This window comes from Ambystoma mexicanum, chromosome 6p (genome assembly GCF_040938575.1).
Source record: "Ambystoma mexicanum isolate Mex_15411 chromosome 6p, UKY_AmexF1_1, whole genome shotgun sequence".
Taxonomy (NCBI): Eukaryota; Metazoa; Chordata; class Amphibia; order Caudata; family Ambystomatidae; genus Ambystoma; species Ambystoma mexicanum.
The window spans coordinates 424,850,887-424,870,532 of NC_090935.1; positions in this window are offsets into that span (position 1 = coordinate 424,850,887).

The following is a 19,646-nucleotide window of genomic DNA, read 5'->3' on the forward strand; positions in this document are numbered from 1 at the left end:
AAATTAGGAGACCTCCTATATGTTGGACATGTGGTATTTCAGGGCACTATGATCGCACGTGTAGAAGTAAAAGATTTATGCAAAATGTGTAATTCTCAAGAGGGCGGACTACAAACCCGCCTGCATATTTGCAACAGAATCGAGATGGGTTTGCTCAAAATCAGACATTGCAGCAGACACAAGCGCCCGAGAATGCAGCAAGATTTACAAACACACCATGTAAGAATGAATCCGCCACAAGGGCAGTCACAGCATTCACCCGTGCAAATACAGCAAGGTACAAGTACGGGACAGTTAATGACTCCTAGAATAGGGGGTGTCACTGTTGATGGAGGGAGTCCTTTCTCAGGTACAGGGATGAGAATGTGTCCACAATAGGACAGCTCACTGGGAGACTTGGTGTGTTCAATACTATCTGTGATGCCCAATCCTAAAGACGAACCAAAGGTTGACGTCAATATAGGAGGCAAATCTTTTTCTTTTTTAGTAGACACGGGTGCAATACGCTAATGTATATGAGAGGGGACATTGACAATGTCTGGAAATACCATGAATACTCAAGGTTTCACAGGAGCTACTGTAGAGTTCCTTTTACTGAAGAATTACCAGTCTCTATAGGAGAGTGTGACATGTCAGTGCCATTATTATATTCAAGGCACACATCTGTCAATATATTAGATCGAGATCTAATGACCAAGTTGAACATGATGATTTTGTTCACTGATGAAGGCATAGTGTGTTCAACACCAGGAATGCATTATTTAAACGTGAGTGAATTTATTAATGCGTTTTCAGGACAAGTGGCCATACGCAGAGTACCGTTAGAACCAGAAGTTTTTCACTATGGGGTACGCATTTTGCTAACATGGATGCCAGGTTTAGTGGGTAGAACTATGAGAATTCCTGATGAGTTTTTATTCAGGCCAAAGATACCTATGGATAAATCTTTCCTTGGAATTAAAAGCAGCCATAGTGTGAGGAGAGATGGCTTTGCTTGATGGAAATGATCATGAAGGCAGACGATGGAGCACAGTGATTGCCATTGGAGAAGGTTACAGATTAACTGACGTCACTGATGAGCGCCTTATGTATCATTGGCATGATCTCAAAGAACTGGTAGGTTGAACACCCTTGGGAACCCTAGTTCAAGTCAGTAGAGAGAGAGAGAGAGAGAGAGAGAGAGTCTTAAGGTGGGTGGGTGCACCAGATATGTGTGCAGCTGGTGTAGCACTTGCAGGATAGCTGCTTCTTAGCGGTAGGCATGGTGTTGGGAGGTCAGGAATATGTGTTCATTCTGGTGAGTTGATACCCAGACTGATTTCTGGCTGCGTTAGGCCTGAGGAGATGCATAGGCTAACAGGGTGTTGTGAGCTAGCTGTGTTTAATTAGGATGATGAGGAGTATGTGGTGGGTGTTAGTATGAGAACAGCTATACCGAATGTGTCTTAGTATCAATGTGTTCTAGTTTTAGTTGAGTGGTGGTGTATAGGGGAGGATAAGCGTGGTGGTGTGATATGGTGGTTTTCAGTAAGGTGCTTCAGATCGAGCGCAGATCTGAAACCATCTATTCTATCTGTTTTATTCACTCTGTCCGTTCAATCATCTTCGTCTGTTCACACATTTTGTCTGGTTCATCATTTAGTTTACTAGTCTTTCCATTCATTCCATCATTCGATCCTTCATCTACATAAACCATCCAATCTGTTGATCCATTTCATCCTTCCCATCTGTTTAGTGTGTTCCATCTGTTCCATCATTTTTATTCATTCGATCTGTTCCATGTGTTTTACTCACTTCATCAGTTACATCCGCTGCGTCTAGTCTATCCACTCCATCCGTTCCGCCCACTCCATCCTTTCCATATACTCCATCCTTTCTGTGCTCTCCATCCGTCCCATGCACTCCATCCGTTCCATGCACTCCATCCGTTCCATGCACTCCATCCGTTCCATGTACTCCCTCAGTTTTATGCACTTCATCCGTTCTATCCATTCCATCTACTCCATTCAATCCATTAACTCCATCCGTTCCATCCACTCCATCCCTTCCATCCACTCCATCCCTTCCATGCACTCTATCATTCCATGCACTCTATCCATTCCATGCACTCTATCCATTCCATGCACTCCATCTGTTTCATGCAGTCCATCTGTTCCATGCATTCCATCTGTTCATCCACTTCATCCGTTCCGGCTATTCCATTCATTCCGTCCATTCCATTCGTTCTGTCCATTCCATTCATTCCGTCCACTCTGTCTGTTCCATCCACTCTGCCCGTTCCATCCACTCCATCTGTTCCATGCACTCCATCCGTCCCATGCACTCCATCCGTTCCATGCACTCCATCTGTTTTATGAACTCCATCCGTTCTATCCGTGCCATCTACTCCATCCATTCCATTCAATCCATCCGTTCCATCCACTCCATCCGTTCCATCCACTCCATGCACTCTATCATTCCATGCACTCTATCCATTCCATGCACTCTATCTTTTCCATGCATTCTATCTGTTCCATGCACTCCATCTGTTCCATGCACTCCATCTGTTCCATGCACTCCATCTGTTCCATGCACTCCATCTGTTCATACACTTCATCCCTTCCGTCTATTCCATTTGTTCCATCCATTTAATTTGTTCCGTCCATTCAATTTATTCCGTCCACTCTTTCCATTGCATCCACTCTCTCTGTTCCATGCACTTCGTCTGTTCCATGCACTCCGTCCGTTCCATGCACTCGGTCCGTTCCATGCACTCCGTCCATTCCATGCGCTCTGTCCATTCCATGCGCTCTGTCCATTCCATGCACTCCATCCATTCCATGTACTCCTCCGTTCTATGCACTCCATCCATTCTAACTGTTCCATGCACTCCATCTGATCCATGCACTTCATCCATTCCATCCACTTCATCTGTTCCATCCACTCCAACCGTTCCATAGACACCGTCTGTTCCATCCACTTCGTCCATTCCATACACTCCGTCCGCTCCATCCACTCTGTCCGTCCCATGCACTCCATCCGACCAATGCACTCCATCCATTCCATGCACTCCATTCGTTCCATGCACTCCATCCGTTGCATGTACTACCTCCATTATATGCACTCCATCTGTTCTATCCATTCCGTCCACTCCATCCGTTCCATCTACTCTATTCGTTCCATCTACTCCATTTGTTCCATCCATTCCATGCACTCTATCCATTTCATGCACTCTATCCATTCCATGCACTGTATTCGTTCCATCCACTCTATCCGTTCCATTCACTCTATCCGTTCCATTCACTCCATCCTTTCCATCCATTCTATGCACTCAATCCGTTCCATGCACTCCATCCGTTCCATGCACTCCATCCGTTCTGAAGTGGGAGAATGGAAGAACAGGCTCCCGCCCTTCCCCTCTCGCGCTTGGCCTAGAGGATCACGGCCTAGACACCCGCCACGAGAGGAGTTTGCCTATCTACCAGACGACCAAATACCCTGGTACAGGAACATACGGATGTGCCCACCTACCTGCCCAGCAGCCCGCCCTGCCCATGCCGACACCTGCGGCATGGATCAACTCGACTAAATCCACACGTCGTTAGAGATGCCATGACGACCTAGCCAACGGTCAGCATACCTGTGCAAACATGCACACCGGACACTCCCACACCAATCCACACGAAGAACATACTCAGTGCTATGACGTAGGCGACAGACATACCCACGGACGTGCATCTTTATTATTTTCCACATAGGCTCTCAAAATGCAGAAACGCAAGGCGCATAATGAACTTATCTAAAAAGGCTTGCTCACGCTTCTTCTAAAAACCATGTACCCTAATGAAGAATATAACGGAAACACGATACTGGGGATAGAGCAATATGATACCATAACCTAAAGCGCTCTGAATAAAACGGTTCCACCTATGCACCAGGCCCAAGTAGGCCGCAAGCAAAAGCTTCCATGAACATTGAATAAGCAAGAGCTCAGTTGCTGACCCTGCAGAATGAGCCCGGCGAAAGCACACAGCCAAGGGCACCATGTTGCAATCTCGCACGCCGCAAGCCGACGCCAAGGTCGCACCTGCAAGATAAACAAGGCACACAGTGAGAAAAACAATATTAATTGTGTTGAATTCTGCCTCAAACACGGTCCCACCTCACGTGACAAAGCCAAACCTGACAGGATGCCAGGCCCAGGAGGAAGGAGACGCCTGAATCCCACGTTTCAAGACACAGGCAGATATAATTAAAAGACTCAATGGACATCTGCAGCAGTGGGAGTAGTCGACCTCCCAACATATGAATAAATCCTCACATTGTTTACACCTACCCATAGTAAAACATTGTTGCAAATAACAGGTGCACCGCGAGCTGGGAACAGCGATAGTCCCAGACTGGGAGGCTCGCGAGCGGACCAATCAGAACATGGGGCTCTTATCACTGACGCCATTAACATTGACCAATCCTCAGAGGTCTTCATGTAACAATTTCCATGTATCAAATTGAAAGGACAGCCCAAGTATATCACCTGACTAACCCTCAACCACTAACACCGTTCTCTATATGTATGCTATACTAACCCTACCACTTGAGTAACCAATCCAGAGTGGAAATAGGTTTTTTGCTAAACTTTGTAAGATGACGCAAGTAGCGCGTCATACTAAGGTAAAAAGGGCCTGCGAGCCCCACGATTATGTGTGTGTCAGGAGGGACGCGTACGATCCTTGACCCATCCCTGCCGTTTTGTCTAATAAACAGCAGAGTCACCTTGCTTCTTGCGTGTGTCTCATACTCTATCTCTTTTGGGATATACGGGAGGAGTTGGGGCCTCCCTGCCCGGAGGTCTACGGACGGGCCGGCCGACCCCGGCAGAATTTCCCCCCGACAAGTTGGAGGCACTGCTGAGATCTGTTTAAGATCTGCTTTTTTATTTTTTATTTTTCCAGGTACTCCCGTTGCGAGGAGGCCCGGCGGCGCGGCCCCCTCTGCCGCTGCCCCCTTCTGAAGACTACAGGACCATCGCGGAACTGCGAGAAGACCGGACAGCGCAATCCGGATATTGGCCTTCGGGAGCCGGTTGAGAAGTATCCCGCCCGCGGTTGGCGAGTGTCCAGACGTGGTCTACACGAGGGGAGGTGGCGAGCCGCTTGGAGGGGTGCACGCAGTCGAGCGGCCCCGCATCAAGAGAACTTGGTGAGCATGCCACGCACAACAAGCAATGTGAAATTGTGAGGGAGGGGGGAGGAATTAAAAACGGGAGGTGGGAGGTGTTGCACAGGTGCGCGGCGAAGGTTTGACAATTTAGTGTTGGCAATGAAATGAATGGTAGCCGAACGAGTGCGAGAGCAGTCGGCTACGTTACGCGAGAGAGGGGGGTGGAGCACGAAAACATCACGTGCGGCCGCTCGTAGACACTGATTGGCCTAGGTCGCGACTACGTGTAAGGGTGTGTGTGTGGTTTCCTACGATTTGGCATTTATTGATCAATGAGTAGATGAGGATCCCTATTGTCCGAGCAAGAAACTCGATAGGTAGATGACGTTTCCCTGTAGGCGGTAGCTAGTTAGTTGCCCAATACGGAAGATAATTGACTGGTTAAGCCCTCCTGTCGAGGGGCGTATCACACGCGAGGTGACGCAGCGTGCGCAGTTCGATTATATTATTGATTACCTTGTTCCAGGAGTGACAGGAAGACAGCTGTGAGGTTAACGGGAATAGATTGCAAGTGTATTTTGGACTTAAAGAATATATGAAGAACTTACCAGTAGTTCGAAGAGATCGGTGACGTCACCAGTAGGGCTTTCATAGGATATCCCGAGCACAAGGCATCTCTCTTTCTGAGAAGTGGTGGGGAAGAGAACTGTGGTAAGGGAGTGGAAACGGAGATAAACGGTAATGAGTTGATCGGGGAAAGGCGAAACGGGGGATGTGGCTGCGCACGGAGAACGCCGGCCACTGCGAGTGTAGAAGGAGGAGGAGCAAATGAAAATAGGGCGACTGTATAAGAACGTCACAAGGGGTACGCAGCCGCAGGGGGCTACGTGCGCCTCGGCCGCAGAGGGCCGTAAGGGTGTTGTGTAAAGGAAGAAAGAAAGGAGAAAATATACAAATGTAAATACTATATTTTAATAATTTTCCTTAGCGGACTATCGCAAGTCCCCAAATTTACGGGGCCAGGTAAAGGTATAAGGCGGTGTATTGTAAGTGTTAGCAAGATAATAGCTACCAAATAGGGGAAGGATAACAAGTGGAGCGCTACTATGTCACACGGGACAGGATCGGGAGGGTGGGGGAACACCCTCACGACCCCACTACAACACATATGTACCACACTGTCACCCCATAGGGAGAAACTGATCAAGTATAGCATAGAATGGACACAGGGGACGGACAACAAAATTATAACACCATGGCCGCCTAATGGTAGCTTCGATCCATATACCCAACATTCACTATTAAACCATCTGCATAATACATACAAAGGGAAGAAGTTGACAAACCACGTGGAGGTGTTTAACTTATGGAGGATGTTCCAAGGGACCCGACCAGGACCAAATGGAATGTTCACTGTGGGGGAAATACCGGAAGAAGAAGAGATTAAGGAGGAAGGAGAGAATGGGAAAAAGGGGAGTGAAGACCCAAGGAACACGGGGAACGGACAAGAGGGAGGAGAAAAGAATAATAACTCAAAAGAAAATGAAATAAAAAAGGAAAAGAACAACGATATACCCCTAGCAAAGGTAGTGAAAACAGAGGGAGGGGGGTTGTACCCTTTAAGAGAATTAGGAGAAATAGAAAGAGGACAGTTAAGGGCGGCTGAGGGGTACTCGAACCCGGCATACAGCCCGCCACCATATGTGGCTCATAGGAAGATGCCAGCAGGGGAGGGGAGGTCTGGAGAAGAGCAAACTGTGGAATAGGACATGATGAGTGGGTAGCTGCGCAGATACTATTAAAATTACGAGGTTCATTAACAGGAGAAGAGAAGGAGGTAGTAAGGAAAATAGACGAGGATAATACCCGGGAGAGTGGAATGAGAGGGGAAGAGCTGTTACGAGAAAAGGAAGAGATTTTGGAGGAACGACTAGCAGAGTTAAGGGATGAGCAGAATGAACTGATCAAACAGCTCGAGAGGGAGGAAAGAGAGAGAGCGAGGGAAAGGAAAGCAGGTAAGAACGAGTTGGAAAAAATAAGGGAACGAACTGAGGAGCAAAGGAGAGAAGCTGAAAGGGTAAAAGCAGCGGCAGAAAGGGTATCAAGAGCAGTGCTACGAGAGAGGAAAAGGGAAGAAGAAGAGAAAGAAAAAGAAATGGCAATGTGGAAGAAGAGATTACTATCAGAAACGACTAAGAAATACGAAGAAGGGAGGGTGATAGAGAGTATATTAGAAAGGGATAGGGTGAGATGGGAAAGGAAGAAAGAGGACGGAAGGATATTGGAAAAGGTGAGTAGCGAAGTAATGGAGGAACTAAAAAGGAAAAGGGAGGAAATTGGTAGAGAGATGGAAGAGAGAAATGAAGGGGAAAGAGAAGATAGGAGAGGGGAGAGTGAAGTAAGGGGGTATGTATATAAAGACACAGAAGTAGCAACAACATCAGCGCAAAGGTGAGCGGTTGGTGAAGGAGAAAGGGGAGAATCGGACCTAATAGACTTAAAAACAGTAACAATCAAGGGGAAAAAGACAGAGTGGGGGCTGCCATTTACGAATGACTTTTGCAGTGAGGAAGAAGAAGGAATGGAGAAGGAAGGAAGAAACAGTGCAAGGGAAAGCCTAGATAAACTATACACCACCCGGACCAATACAGACTCACCATGGATCTGTAGGAGAAAGGATGAACTGGAAGGAAGTGAGGAGGAAGAGCAAGGAATAGCGGAAAGACAGACACATGAAGCCACACCGTCACCATCACACCCTCTCCCATCCCACCCTACATGCTCAACCACCTCACGCTCATTACGTACAATCAAACTCGCGCCCTTCACAACCGAACTGACACCCTATGCAGGTAGGCTTAGAGACCTCCCTAGACGCAGGCAGGAAGGACGAATACACACGCCCACATTAAATACAGGAAATGATGGAAGAAGGGGAAAAGATGGAGAAGAAAGAGTTACGAGCAGGGGAAATACGGACGAAATTGACGATGTAGGAGAGAGGGAAGAAGAGGAGGGGTGTGAGGACTCGATTTTATGGAACCAAAAGGGTAAAACGAGACACAACTTAATGCCACTTCTGGAGAGGGGAGGGGTTAGACCACAATACGTCCCTTGGAAGCATACAGACAAAGAAAATATAAAGTGTAGGCTCCCATCATTAAGTGGAGGTGCGGGTAAATGGATATATGAAATGGAAAAATACACCGCAGGACAGAAACTGGCAGTGGGAGATGTAAAGGGCCTTCTAATATCCATATTAGGGGATGCAGCGGATGACATTTGGAAGAGAGCGGGATTCACTGGGGTAACAATAGCAAACACATCGCACGATGGGGCACCATTCGCAAACTGCAGAAATGCACTATGGCAGGCACTGAGGGTACAGTACCCAGACACATCAGACATAGGAGCAATTACCTCACGCAAGATGCGTGAGAACGAAGATCCTGTTGATTATATCCAGGAAATCCAAGAGAAGTGGCGCATGGAAACTAGAGAACAATGGGACAAAACACCAGCAATAGTCTATCATATACTAGTACAAGGGCTCCCAGAAGGAGTTCAGAAACAACTGAAGAAAGTAGTGGGGATGGAAGCAAAAGCATGGCCAGAAATACAACTGACAATAGTGCATCATTGCAGGACATGGCACGGAAAAATGAAACAAAAGGAAGAGGACAGGAAAACGGAAGAGGCTAAACTAGTACAGAAAAAACTTACTAAATACACAATGGAAGGGGCACTAATAACTACACCTACAACAATGACCCAAAGCCCCACACAAGTAGTGGCTGCACAAGATCCCTCCCAAATACCACCCTCACAGACTATAACACAACAAGTGCCGCCACTCCAACCATACACGACCAACATGGGAGGAAGATACTCAATGCCAGGAGCTGGGTATTATAATTACAACAGGGGAAGAGGAGGAATTATGAGAGGGAGAGGATACGGATATAACACACAACAGCAGGTGGGAGGATTTAGAAATTCCTACCCCACCGGGCAACCAGTATACCAGGACAACACAGGAAGCTTTCCATGGCAGAGTAGGGAACCACCGGTGTGTTGGAGTTGTGGATTAGTAGGGCACATGTCACGCACGTGTAGAGTAAGACCAGGAAAACCATCATGGAGCGAACAGGGACAACCAAGGCCCACACAGGAACAGCAGGGCATACAGCAACAGCAGACGTTGCAACAGGGAAATGAACAGCAACAACTAATAACACAACAACAGCCACAGACATATTCACTGCCGCAACAGCAGGTAGCGATAACACAACAACCCCAAGCACAACAAACACAACTGGGTAGGGTGACAGTCCTGGGACATAACCCTTACACAGGAAATGGTCAATCGTTGTACCCTCAATAGGACAGCCCACAGACGGCCTTGGTGTGTCCCATCTTGTCAGTAACACCTAATAGTGCGGAGGAACCATGCATAGAGGTAACGATAGGTGACAAAAAATTATCATTCCTTGTTGACACCGGGGCGACCCGGTCTTGCATAAGGGAAGGAAAATTTAAGATGTCAGGCGAAGCCATGAACACCCAAGGATTCTCTGGGGCTAGAGGGTTGGTTCCCTTTACTGATAACATTCCCTTATCAATAGGGGATTATGACATGTCAGTCCCACTTTTATATTATAGTGCCTCACCAGTAAATATACTGGGGAGAGACATCATGAATAGGTTGAATATGACGATCTCCTTTACGGAGGACGGCATAATTTGCTCTACTCCAGGAATTAACATGCTCACAGCACGACAGATTATGCAAGCATACTGCGGACAGACAGCGATTAGGGCTGAGCCAGTAGATGGTGAACTATTCCAGTATGGGACAGACATGGCATTTGCATGGATGCCAGGGATAGAGGGAAAGATCTGGAGGAGGCCAGCAGCCTATTTGTTCAGACCAGAAACACCAGCCAATAAATCAGAAGGAAAGGTGGTTTCAGTGGACATTGAGAGCATTATAGCAACAGCTGATTACATTGCGGTACATGCCCAAGACAGAGAAGGAAGGGCATGGAGGGCAGTGATAGCACTAGCAGAAGGATGTAGACTCACCCAGGTGTCAGATGAGGAGCTGTTCTCAGAAGAAAAAGAGGAAGGTGAAATGGTGTTTATGATGAGTGTGGAAATATGGCTAAGAGTGGTGTACAAACAAGTGGCACAGAAAATTGCAATGGCACTTGAGGCACCCACATCCACCCCAGTTCCCTTCTTTGAGGAGGACATGACAAAAGTACCCACATCATTATGGACTACCGGCCCCTATGACGTGGGGTGCATAAAAAGTATAGGGGGAGTAAGGATAAAATTGAAGAAAGGTGCAATACTCCCCAGAGTGAAACAGTACCCACTATCAAAAGAGGCAGATGAGGGCATATATGAAACCATAACGGCCCTTATAAATAATGGCATATTGGTCCCCTCAGAATCACCATGTAACACGGCTGTATACCCAGTGCGCAAGGCTAGAGGGGGGTCTTGGCGCTTCATACAGGATCTCAGGCCCTTGAACAACATAGTAGAAGCAGAATGCCCTATAGCCGCAAACCCGGCCACAATATTGTGTGGCATTCCAGCAGAAGCATCACGATTTACAGTGATCGACCTTAAAAATGCTTTTTTCTCAATACCATTGCACCCAGACTCACAAGATCTGACAAGCTTTACTTACAGAAACACAAAGTGGAAACACACCAGATTGCCACAAGGGTACTGCGAATCACCCTCAATCTTCAACAGAGTAATACAGATGGATTTGGGTAACATTGAAGTGGAAAGCACAGTGTTGCAGTATGTCGACGACATAATAATTTGCAGTACAAACGAAAGAACATGCAGAGAGGACTCATTAAAGATGCTGACAATATTGGCTGAAAAAGGTTACAAGGTAGATATGGAGAAGTTACAGTACTGTCAAGAACAGGTACTTTACATTGGTCAGCTCATATCCCAACATGGAAGAAAGATTGCACCACAAAGAGCACAGGCCATTTCAAAAACGCCAGTGCCACAAACAGTGAGGGAACTGCAGCAGTTCCTGGGTCTGTGCAACTACTGTAGAGCATGGGTATTTGATTAAAGCTCATACATAGGACCCCTGCTTGAGGCATTAAAGGAAGCTAATAAAGGGGAGAAAAAGTTGGGATGGACAATGGAATTGAAAGAGGCTTTTGATGAACTGAAAGATGTGATATCAACTGCTCCGGTACTGGCAACCCCAGACTATGAGCGACAATTCTTTATATTTTCACATTGCGACTCAGCAGTAATGAAAGCAGTGTTGGCTCAAAAAACAAGCATGGGCTACAAACCAGTAGCATTTTACAGCGGCCACTTAGACCCTGTGATTTTAGGTCATTTCCCTTGCGAACAAGGTCTCGCCGCAGCTGCTTTTGCGGTAGAGAAAGCATCAGCAATCACCATGGGGTGCCCGACTACACTGTTTGTGGAACATGCACTATTTGCAATATTGAATAAACCTAAGTCCACCCTAACCACGCAAAGGGCATCAGGTTATGAGATCATCTTGTCCAGAGCTGAACTATCAATTGTTAGATGTAGCACGGTCAACCCTGCAAGGTTCCTAGCAGAAGTACTTGAGGAAGGAGATTATGCACACGATTGTACGCAAATCACTGAAATGTACTCATGTACTAGAAAGATTGAAGAGAACGCACTAGAGGGAGGTGAGCTCCTGTTCATTGATGGGTCATCAACTATCGATTAAAGGGATGGTATAAGGAGGACTGGGGCAGCAGTGGTAAAAATGATGGAGGTACCGGTGTGTGTGGCAATGAAATGTGTACAACTACCACAGCATTATTCCGCTCAAGCAGCAGAACTAATTGCACTGATCTTGGCGTTGAAGGAAAGCTTTGACAAACGAGTGACCATATATTCCGTCAGCGCATATGTTACGTCCACTGTCCACTCAGGGCTGTCGAAATGAAGAAGAAGAGGGTTTAGGAGAGCTGATGGCACCCCAGTGCAACATGCCCTCCTATTGGCTGAACTAATTGAAGCAATAAATGACCCCCAAGAATTAGCTTTGGTCAAATGCACCGCACACACCAATGGTGAAGACTACATTTCAAAAGGGAATGCAGCAGCAGACGCACATGCGAAGTATGCTGCATATTTTGGTGAGATATGGAACCCCCCAGAGTCAGAGAGAGGGAGAGGGAGGGAAATGGCTAAGGAGATGTTGATAAGAGAAGGGTACACCCATCTCCCAGCCACACAGATAATGGAGCTACAAGCGGCTGCACCAATGGCAGAAAAAGAATTATGGGTAAAAAGAGGATGTATAATGTCACCAACTGACGCACTATGGCGCCAGGGTGACACTGGAAAGATTGTAATACCACTGGCACTATTAAACACCGCCCTGGGCCAACTACACCACCCAGCCCACACAGGCAAGGAAGTAATTGCAGCACGAATTAGGGAAGACTGGTTCTGCCCTGAGTTAAATTCTCATGTGTCAAATTTTATCAGCAATTGTCTCACATGTCAACAGTTTACGGCCGGTCACACTCTGAAGGTGATAAGAGGTACTATACCCCGGCCAGAGGGACCCTTCCGACATCTCCATATTGACTATGTTGATATGATCAACGTATGTCAAGGAAATAGGTATATGATTGTAGTAGTATGCCCATTCTCGAGGTGGATTGAAGCAGGGCCCTGTTCACACCCAGATGCATTTAGAGCAGCTAAATTCCTAGTGAGGGAGGTCTTCCCCAGACGGGGAGTGTGCGAAGTACTGCGGTCAGATAATGGCCCACATTTCGCAAACGAAATGTTCCAGCACATCACATCCTTACTGAACATCAAGCATAAATTTGCATGTGCATACCACCCACAGGCCAACGGTCTATGTGAACGCCTGAATGGCCTATTAAAGGAGGCAATTGCAAAAATACAGCAAACAACAAAGAAGAGTTGGTTGTATTGCCTTCCACTAGCCCTATTCGAGCTAAGGAATAGACCAGGTTCCGACCACCACCTCACCCCTCACGAGGTGGTTACCGGACGTCAAATGCGCCTTCCCCTAACGCCAACATCAAGAGCATTTGATGAAATGTACCAATATGTGTCTTCTTTGATTACTAGTGTAGTGTTTGTGTCTCAACAGCTCGAGCGCACACGGGGCTGGTCTAACAGCGACCAACAAGAAGACGCGGATAAAGAATTGGAAAAGGAAAGACTGTGCAAAGTTGCTAAAGGTGACCACGTACTACTTCGCAATTTCAACAGAAAGTGGAACAGCCCACGCTTCACTGGTCCCCATCTGGTAGAGGAAGTATCAACGAGAGCAGTAAAGCTACAGGACAAACGTGCCTGGAACCACCTACACGACGTAAAGATCTACAAACTCCAGACCCGCCCCAGCGCCACCGACAGGGCCACTGGAAGAACAACAACAGCGTCACCAACGGAGGAAAAGACCTCTACTACAACTAACGGCCTAAGTGTCCCCATACCCTGCCACCCCTCAGATTCCCCAGAGACAACTACTAGAAAAGAAAGGGGTGATCCCCATATCGCCCACCCCATGGTTACATGATTAAAAAGTAAAGAGACTTCCGCCAGTTGAGCCCCAAACCATCTGCCCATTGACCCCCTACCCATTGTAGTAATAACTGAACTGAAGGACATTGTCTTGCACATATACACATGTAAACACCTGAATGTTCTCTTTCTTTTCTCTCGCACATGCAGGTACAGCGTATTATTGTACTATTAAGAAAGTAGATAACTAACCAATTCACTGCCCAGGAGTAGATGGTACCCTCAGACGATAATTACCTGGAAGAATTGTCACACCAATTTGTATATGAAATAAAAAGGCCAACGTACCTCAAAAGAAGGAGGGTACGTGTCTACTACACAGCATTCCTCTTGACCATAGAACATTCAATGCCCCACCTCCAACCGTACTTGCCTGCCCATAAAGATAGATCGCTTAGATTGGCGTGGGAACAGCTCTTCGCCTGGGCACTGAATGACTACTTGATAGGGAGAGCTTAAGAACAATAACTAACATTAATAACGAGCATATTAAGAATTTTCAGGCGGGCAACTGTAACGTCGCAAGAATAAGCTGCCGGACTGCAGCAAGGTAAGAGCAAAATGCAGGTGAAATTAGCATTTGTAATAAAATTGATGGGGATTTTAATGACCACCGGATTCTTGGCTGCCTCTGTATGGCAGTACAGCTATGCTATCAATATTATTGCTGTACCCAAACCTAATACACCCCCACCCCCAGCTGCAACAGGTGTTACGTCAGGTGGTACTAGTAAAATCCCACACAAGGAAAATAGAGTTAAACGCAGCACATACTCAGATAATAAAGGTATTGATGATTACATACAAGATTCAGCACACATCTCAAACAACATATGGTACCAACACATGACCCACATAGGTAAGCAGACAACAGAAGACAGCTGCTACGTTTGCTCATTAATCCCATACGCCATGAGCGCTTCTCGAACATTTGTTGCCACGGAGATAGATGAAAAAATAGCACGATGTATAATATACTTGGCACTGTTCCAGACGAAAGGAAGATTTCAAGGGACAGTGGTGTAACTGGTGTGGAAAACACGAGATACATATCCATATGAAAACAACTTCCTCAAGACTTATTTGAGTTACCACAAGAGCAGTTTACATGCTGAAGGATTCAGATACATAACAAGTGGTCCTGAAAAAGGAGAAACAAAGAAAGTAACACTACAGTACCTACCATGTGATTGGTACGCCACTGAAGTCCCTGGTAAGAACGGATGTTGGGAAAGACCACTGGTGATAATCACAGGGAAGGTGTACATGAACAACAAATGGGACATAGGAGTGGTTGGCAGCAACATGGTAACAAGAGAAAATATTTCATCTATTGATGGACACAACCATAGATGTTGGATGACTTGGGTCAAGTACGTACCCATGCTCACGTGGATGGAGAAGGATGAAGACCCAATAACAATACTGCCGCTAACTGCGCCTAAGGTATGCTACCAACATAAAGGGGAGGTGGACGTAGGATACAACACCAACTGTGAAAGCGTGATGGAGCTACCTGAGGGGGGAGCAGGAACAGCAGTAGTAATGGACCATTACTGGGCCTGTGGAGAAAAAGCATACCACACACTGCCCCCTCTGTGGAATGGTATATGCACAATAGTGCACGTTAATGTACCATCACTAGTGGTACCCCAGAAACATGTCAATGTGGCGAACTTCCCCAAAATGGATGAAGGGAACAAGAGGAAGAAGAGATCTGTACAACCTCAGAAGGGGCCAGAGAATAAATCCAATGGCAATAATACTGTCCTGAATAGAAAGAAAAGACAAGGAGAACCTCTGACAGGAAATTACCTCTGGGGAAGGTCGGAAACAGCACTCACTTCAATTCCACCAGAACACAGACTATTCAGCAGAGCAGCAATGTTCTTCTCCTCAATAATACATCCAGGACTACAGGCTTACGCAAACGCAAAATGGCTCCAGATAACTCGATGGGAACTAATGATGACTATTAATTCTACGGTAAATGTATTCAACGCAATAAAAGAGGAACTGCGAGCTGTGAGGATGGTAGCACTTCAGAACAGATATGTACTAGACCTCCTCACAGCAATGGAAGGAGGAGTTTGCGCTAAGATAGGACAATCATGCTGCACATTCATCCCTGCCAACGAAGCTGACAATGGTACACTGACAGAAGCAGTTTCACAATTGGCCCAGATGCACTCTAGAATGATGGATGAAAGTAAAGGTGTGACAAAGGATGAGAGCTGGTTTTCAATATTATGGTCATGGATGCCATCTTGGCTGTCAGATGGACTGAAGATTATAGTTGGATGTACTATTTTGGCTGGAACTACACTGATCATAATAAGATTTTGGAAGGCCCGGAAGGCACGCACCACAGACGAGATGATCGAAATGGTTGGTATGCACCTTTTGATGCCAACAGATGACGGCCAACACACAGGCACAATCATAAAAGAGAGAGAGAAGTTGCGCAACCAGATCATCACCAACCACCTGGACCCACCATCTGTGAAGCTCGAAAATCCAAGAAACCCAAGGAGCTACATAGGGAAATGGGTATACTGCACTCCTGGAGGAACCTGTGCATATATGTATTGGTCATTTGAAGACCATGTTAACCACTATGGACATTTGGGAGGAATAACTAAAATATGGAGAGTGAGAGGAGATAAAGAAAAGGATATGTTTGTGGTCGACAAGTCGACCAGAGGGGGGACTGAAGTGGGAGAATGGAAGAACAGGCTCCCGCCCTTCCCCTCTCGCGCTTGGCCTAGAGGATCACGGCCTAGACACCCGCCACGAGAGGAGTTTGCCTATCTACCAGACGACCAAATACCCTGGTACAGGAACATACGGATGTGCCCACCTACCTGCCCAGCAGCCCGCCCTGCCCATGCCGACACCTGCGGCATGGATCAACTCGACTAAATCCACACGTCGTTAGAGATGCCATGACGACCTAGCCAACGGTCAGCATACCTGTGCAAACATGCACACCGGACACTCCCACACCAATCCACACGAAGAACATACTCAGTGCTATGACGTAGGCGACAGACATACCCACGGACGTGCATCTTTATTATTTTCCACATAGGCTCTCAAAATGCAGAAACGCAAGGCGCATAATGAACTTATCTAAAAAAGGCTTGCTCACGCTTCTTCTAAAAACCATGTACCATAATGAAGAATATAACGGAGACACGATACTGGGGATAGAGCAATATGATACCATAACCTAAAGCGCTCTGAATCAAACGGTTCCACCTATGCACCAGGCCCAAGTAGGCCGCAAGCAAAAGCTTCCATGAACATTGAATGAGCAAGAGCTCAGTTGCTGACCCTGCAGAATGAGCCCGGCGAAAGCACATAGCCAAGGGCACCATGTTGCAATCTCGCACGCCGCAAGCCGACGCCAAGGTCGCACCTGCAAGATAAACAAGGCACACAGTGAGAAAAACAATATTAATTGTGTTGAATTCTGCCTCAAACACGGTCCCACCTCACGTGACAAAGCCAAACCTGACAGGATGCCAGGCCCAGGAGGAAGGAGACGCCTGAATCCCACGTTTCAAGACACAGGCAGATATAATTAAAAGACTCAATGGACATCTGCAGCAGTGGGAGTAGTCGACCTCCCAACATATGAATAAATCCTCACATTGTTTACACCTACCCATAGTAAAACATTGTTGCAAATAACAGGTGCACCGCGAGCTGGGAACAGCGATAGTCCCAGACTGGGAGGCTCGCGAGCGGACCAATCAGAACATGGGGCTCTTATCACTGACGCCATTAACATTGACCAATCCTCAGAGGTCTTCATGTAACAATTTCCATGTATCAAATTGAAAGGACAGCCCAAGTATATCACCTGACTAACCCTCAACCACTAACACAGTTCTCTATATGTATGCTATACTAACCCTACCACTCGAGTAACCAATCCAGAGTGGAAATAGGTTTTTTGCTAAACTTTGTAAGATGACGCAAGTAGCGCATCATACTAAGGTAAAAAGGGCCTGCGAGCCCCACGATTATGTGTGTGTCAGGAGGGACGCGTACGATCCTTGACCCATCCCTGCCGTTTTGTCTAATAAACAGCAGAGTCACCTTGCTTCTTGCGTGTGTCTCATACTCTATCTCTTTTGGGATATACGGGAGGAGTTGGGGCCTCCCTGCCCGGAGGTCTACGGACGGCCCGGCCGACCCCGGCAGAATTTCCCCCCGACAGTTCCATGCACTCCATCCGTTCCATGCACTCCATCCGTTCCATGCACTCCATCCGTTCCATGGACTCTGTCCATTCACGTTTTCAGTAATTTGCGGAAAGACATGCGGGCCTCGGTGAGTCAGATGTGGGGTGGAAGTAAGTTCCACAGAGTGGGGGCCAGGGCTGAGAATGATGATCCACCTAATATGACTGAGTTGGTTTTTGGTATCACTAGGAGGCGGGCAGAGCTTGATTTTAGAGTACGTGGTGGATGGTAGAGTTTTAGTTTGTCCTAAAGATATTGAGATCCGGTTTTATGCATTGCTCGGTGAGCGAGGCAAAAGATTTTGAAGGTCAGCCTTCGGGCAACTGAAAGCCAGTACAGAGTTTGAGAGCTGGTGAGATGTGATCTCTTGGGGTAAGTGCTAGTAGCAGTTTGGTCACTGCATTTTGTGCCCTTTGTAGTTTAGTCAGGTGGTATGCATGGAGTCTGAGGTAGAGGGGGTTACCATAGTCTAGTCTTGACATAACAATTGATTGGACCCCATGACTATGCTGGCAGCCTTCTCAATGGTGAACGCAGCGGCAGACAAAGATTATTTGCAAGGCAAATGACCCCTCTTTACTGGGTCTAAAATCCCACTGTAATATGCAAGGGGCTTGTACCCCAATGTGGTTCTCTGCGTAAGTACAGCTGTCATTACAGGCCCGACTCATTCTGCAGGGCACACTCTCGATGTTCTGATCTCCTCAGACCTTCCCCTCTCTGACCGTCTCACCACTCCTCTCTCCTGGAGTGATCACTTTCTCCTATCCTCCCCCCTATTCTTCCACCTTACCCTCACTACCCCTCAGGCCAAACCACCTCCTGCACTGCCACCCACCTTCTCGGTCATCTGACCTATGAAGCGCCTGTCAGTTGAGGCTTTCGCCACCACCTTCTCACCACCTCCTCTCCCTTCGGCTGACTCTTACCCTGACACAGTCCTCTCCACGCTCCACTCGTCTATATCTGATACTCTTGATATCCTTGCCCCTGTCATGAGAATCTTCCTGAAGCCCAAAGCCAAGTGTACCTCTTGGTATGACTCAGACCTCGTCACCCTAAAATGCAAATGCAGGGTGGCCGACAGGGAATGGCATGCTTCATGTTTATCCTCTGACAAACTGGTCTGCCGCCTGCTGCAAAAGCAATACCGGCTCTCCGTCCTCACCAAGAAGAGAGCTCATATGCAAGCCCACATCTCTGCGGCATCTAAAAACTCGGCTGAACTCTAAAATCTGCAAGGAACTGGCCAATCCTGCTGCAGTCTCTACCTCTCCTGTCCCTTCCCAGGCCCTCTGCACGTCACTGGCTTATCACTTCATTTCAAAAACTCAGGACATCCTGTCCTCACTCTTCTCCTATCACCACCCTCCCTCCATTCCCTGCTCTTCCTCTGGCCCCTCTGCAGCCACCCCCCCATCCTTCTCTGCCTTTCCCCTTTGTTCTGCAGCCGAGGTTTCCAGACAAGTCCTATCTATGAAAGTCTCATCGAAACAGGTTCACCCCTGTTCCTCCAAAACTATCAAGGACCACATCGACTCCCTAGCTCCTGCCCTGGCTGATTTCTGCAATCACTCCTTCGTCACTGGAGACTTCCCATCCCCCTTGAAGCACTCCCTTGTGCACCCTCTTCTCAAGAAACCCTCTGCC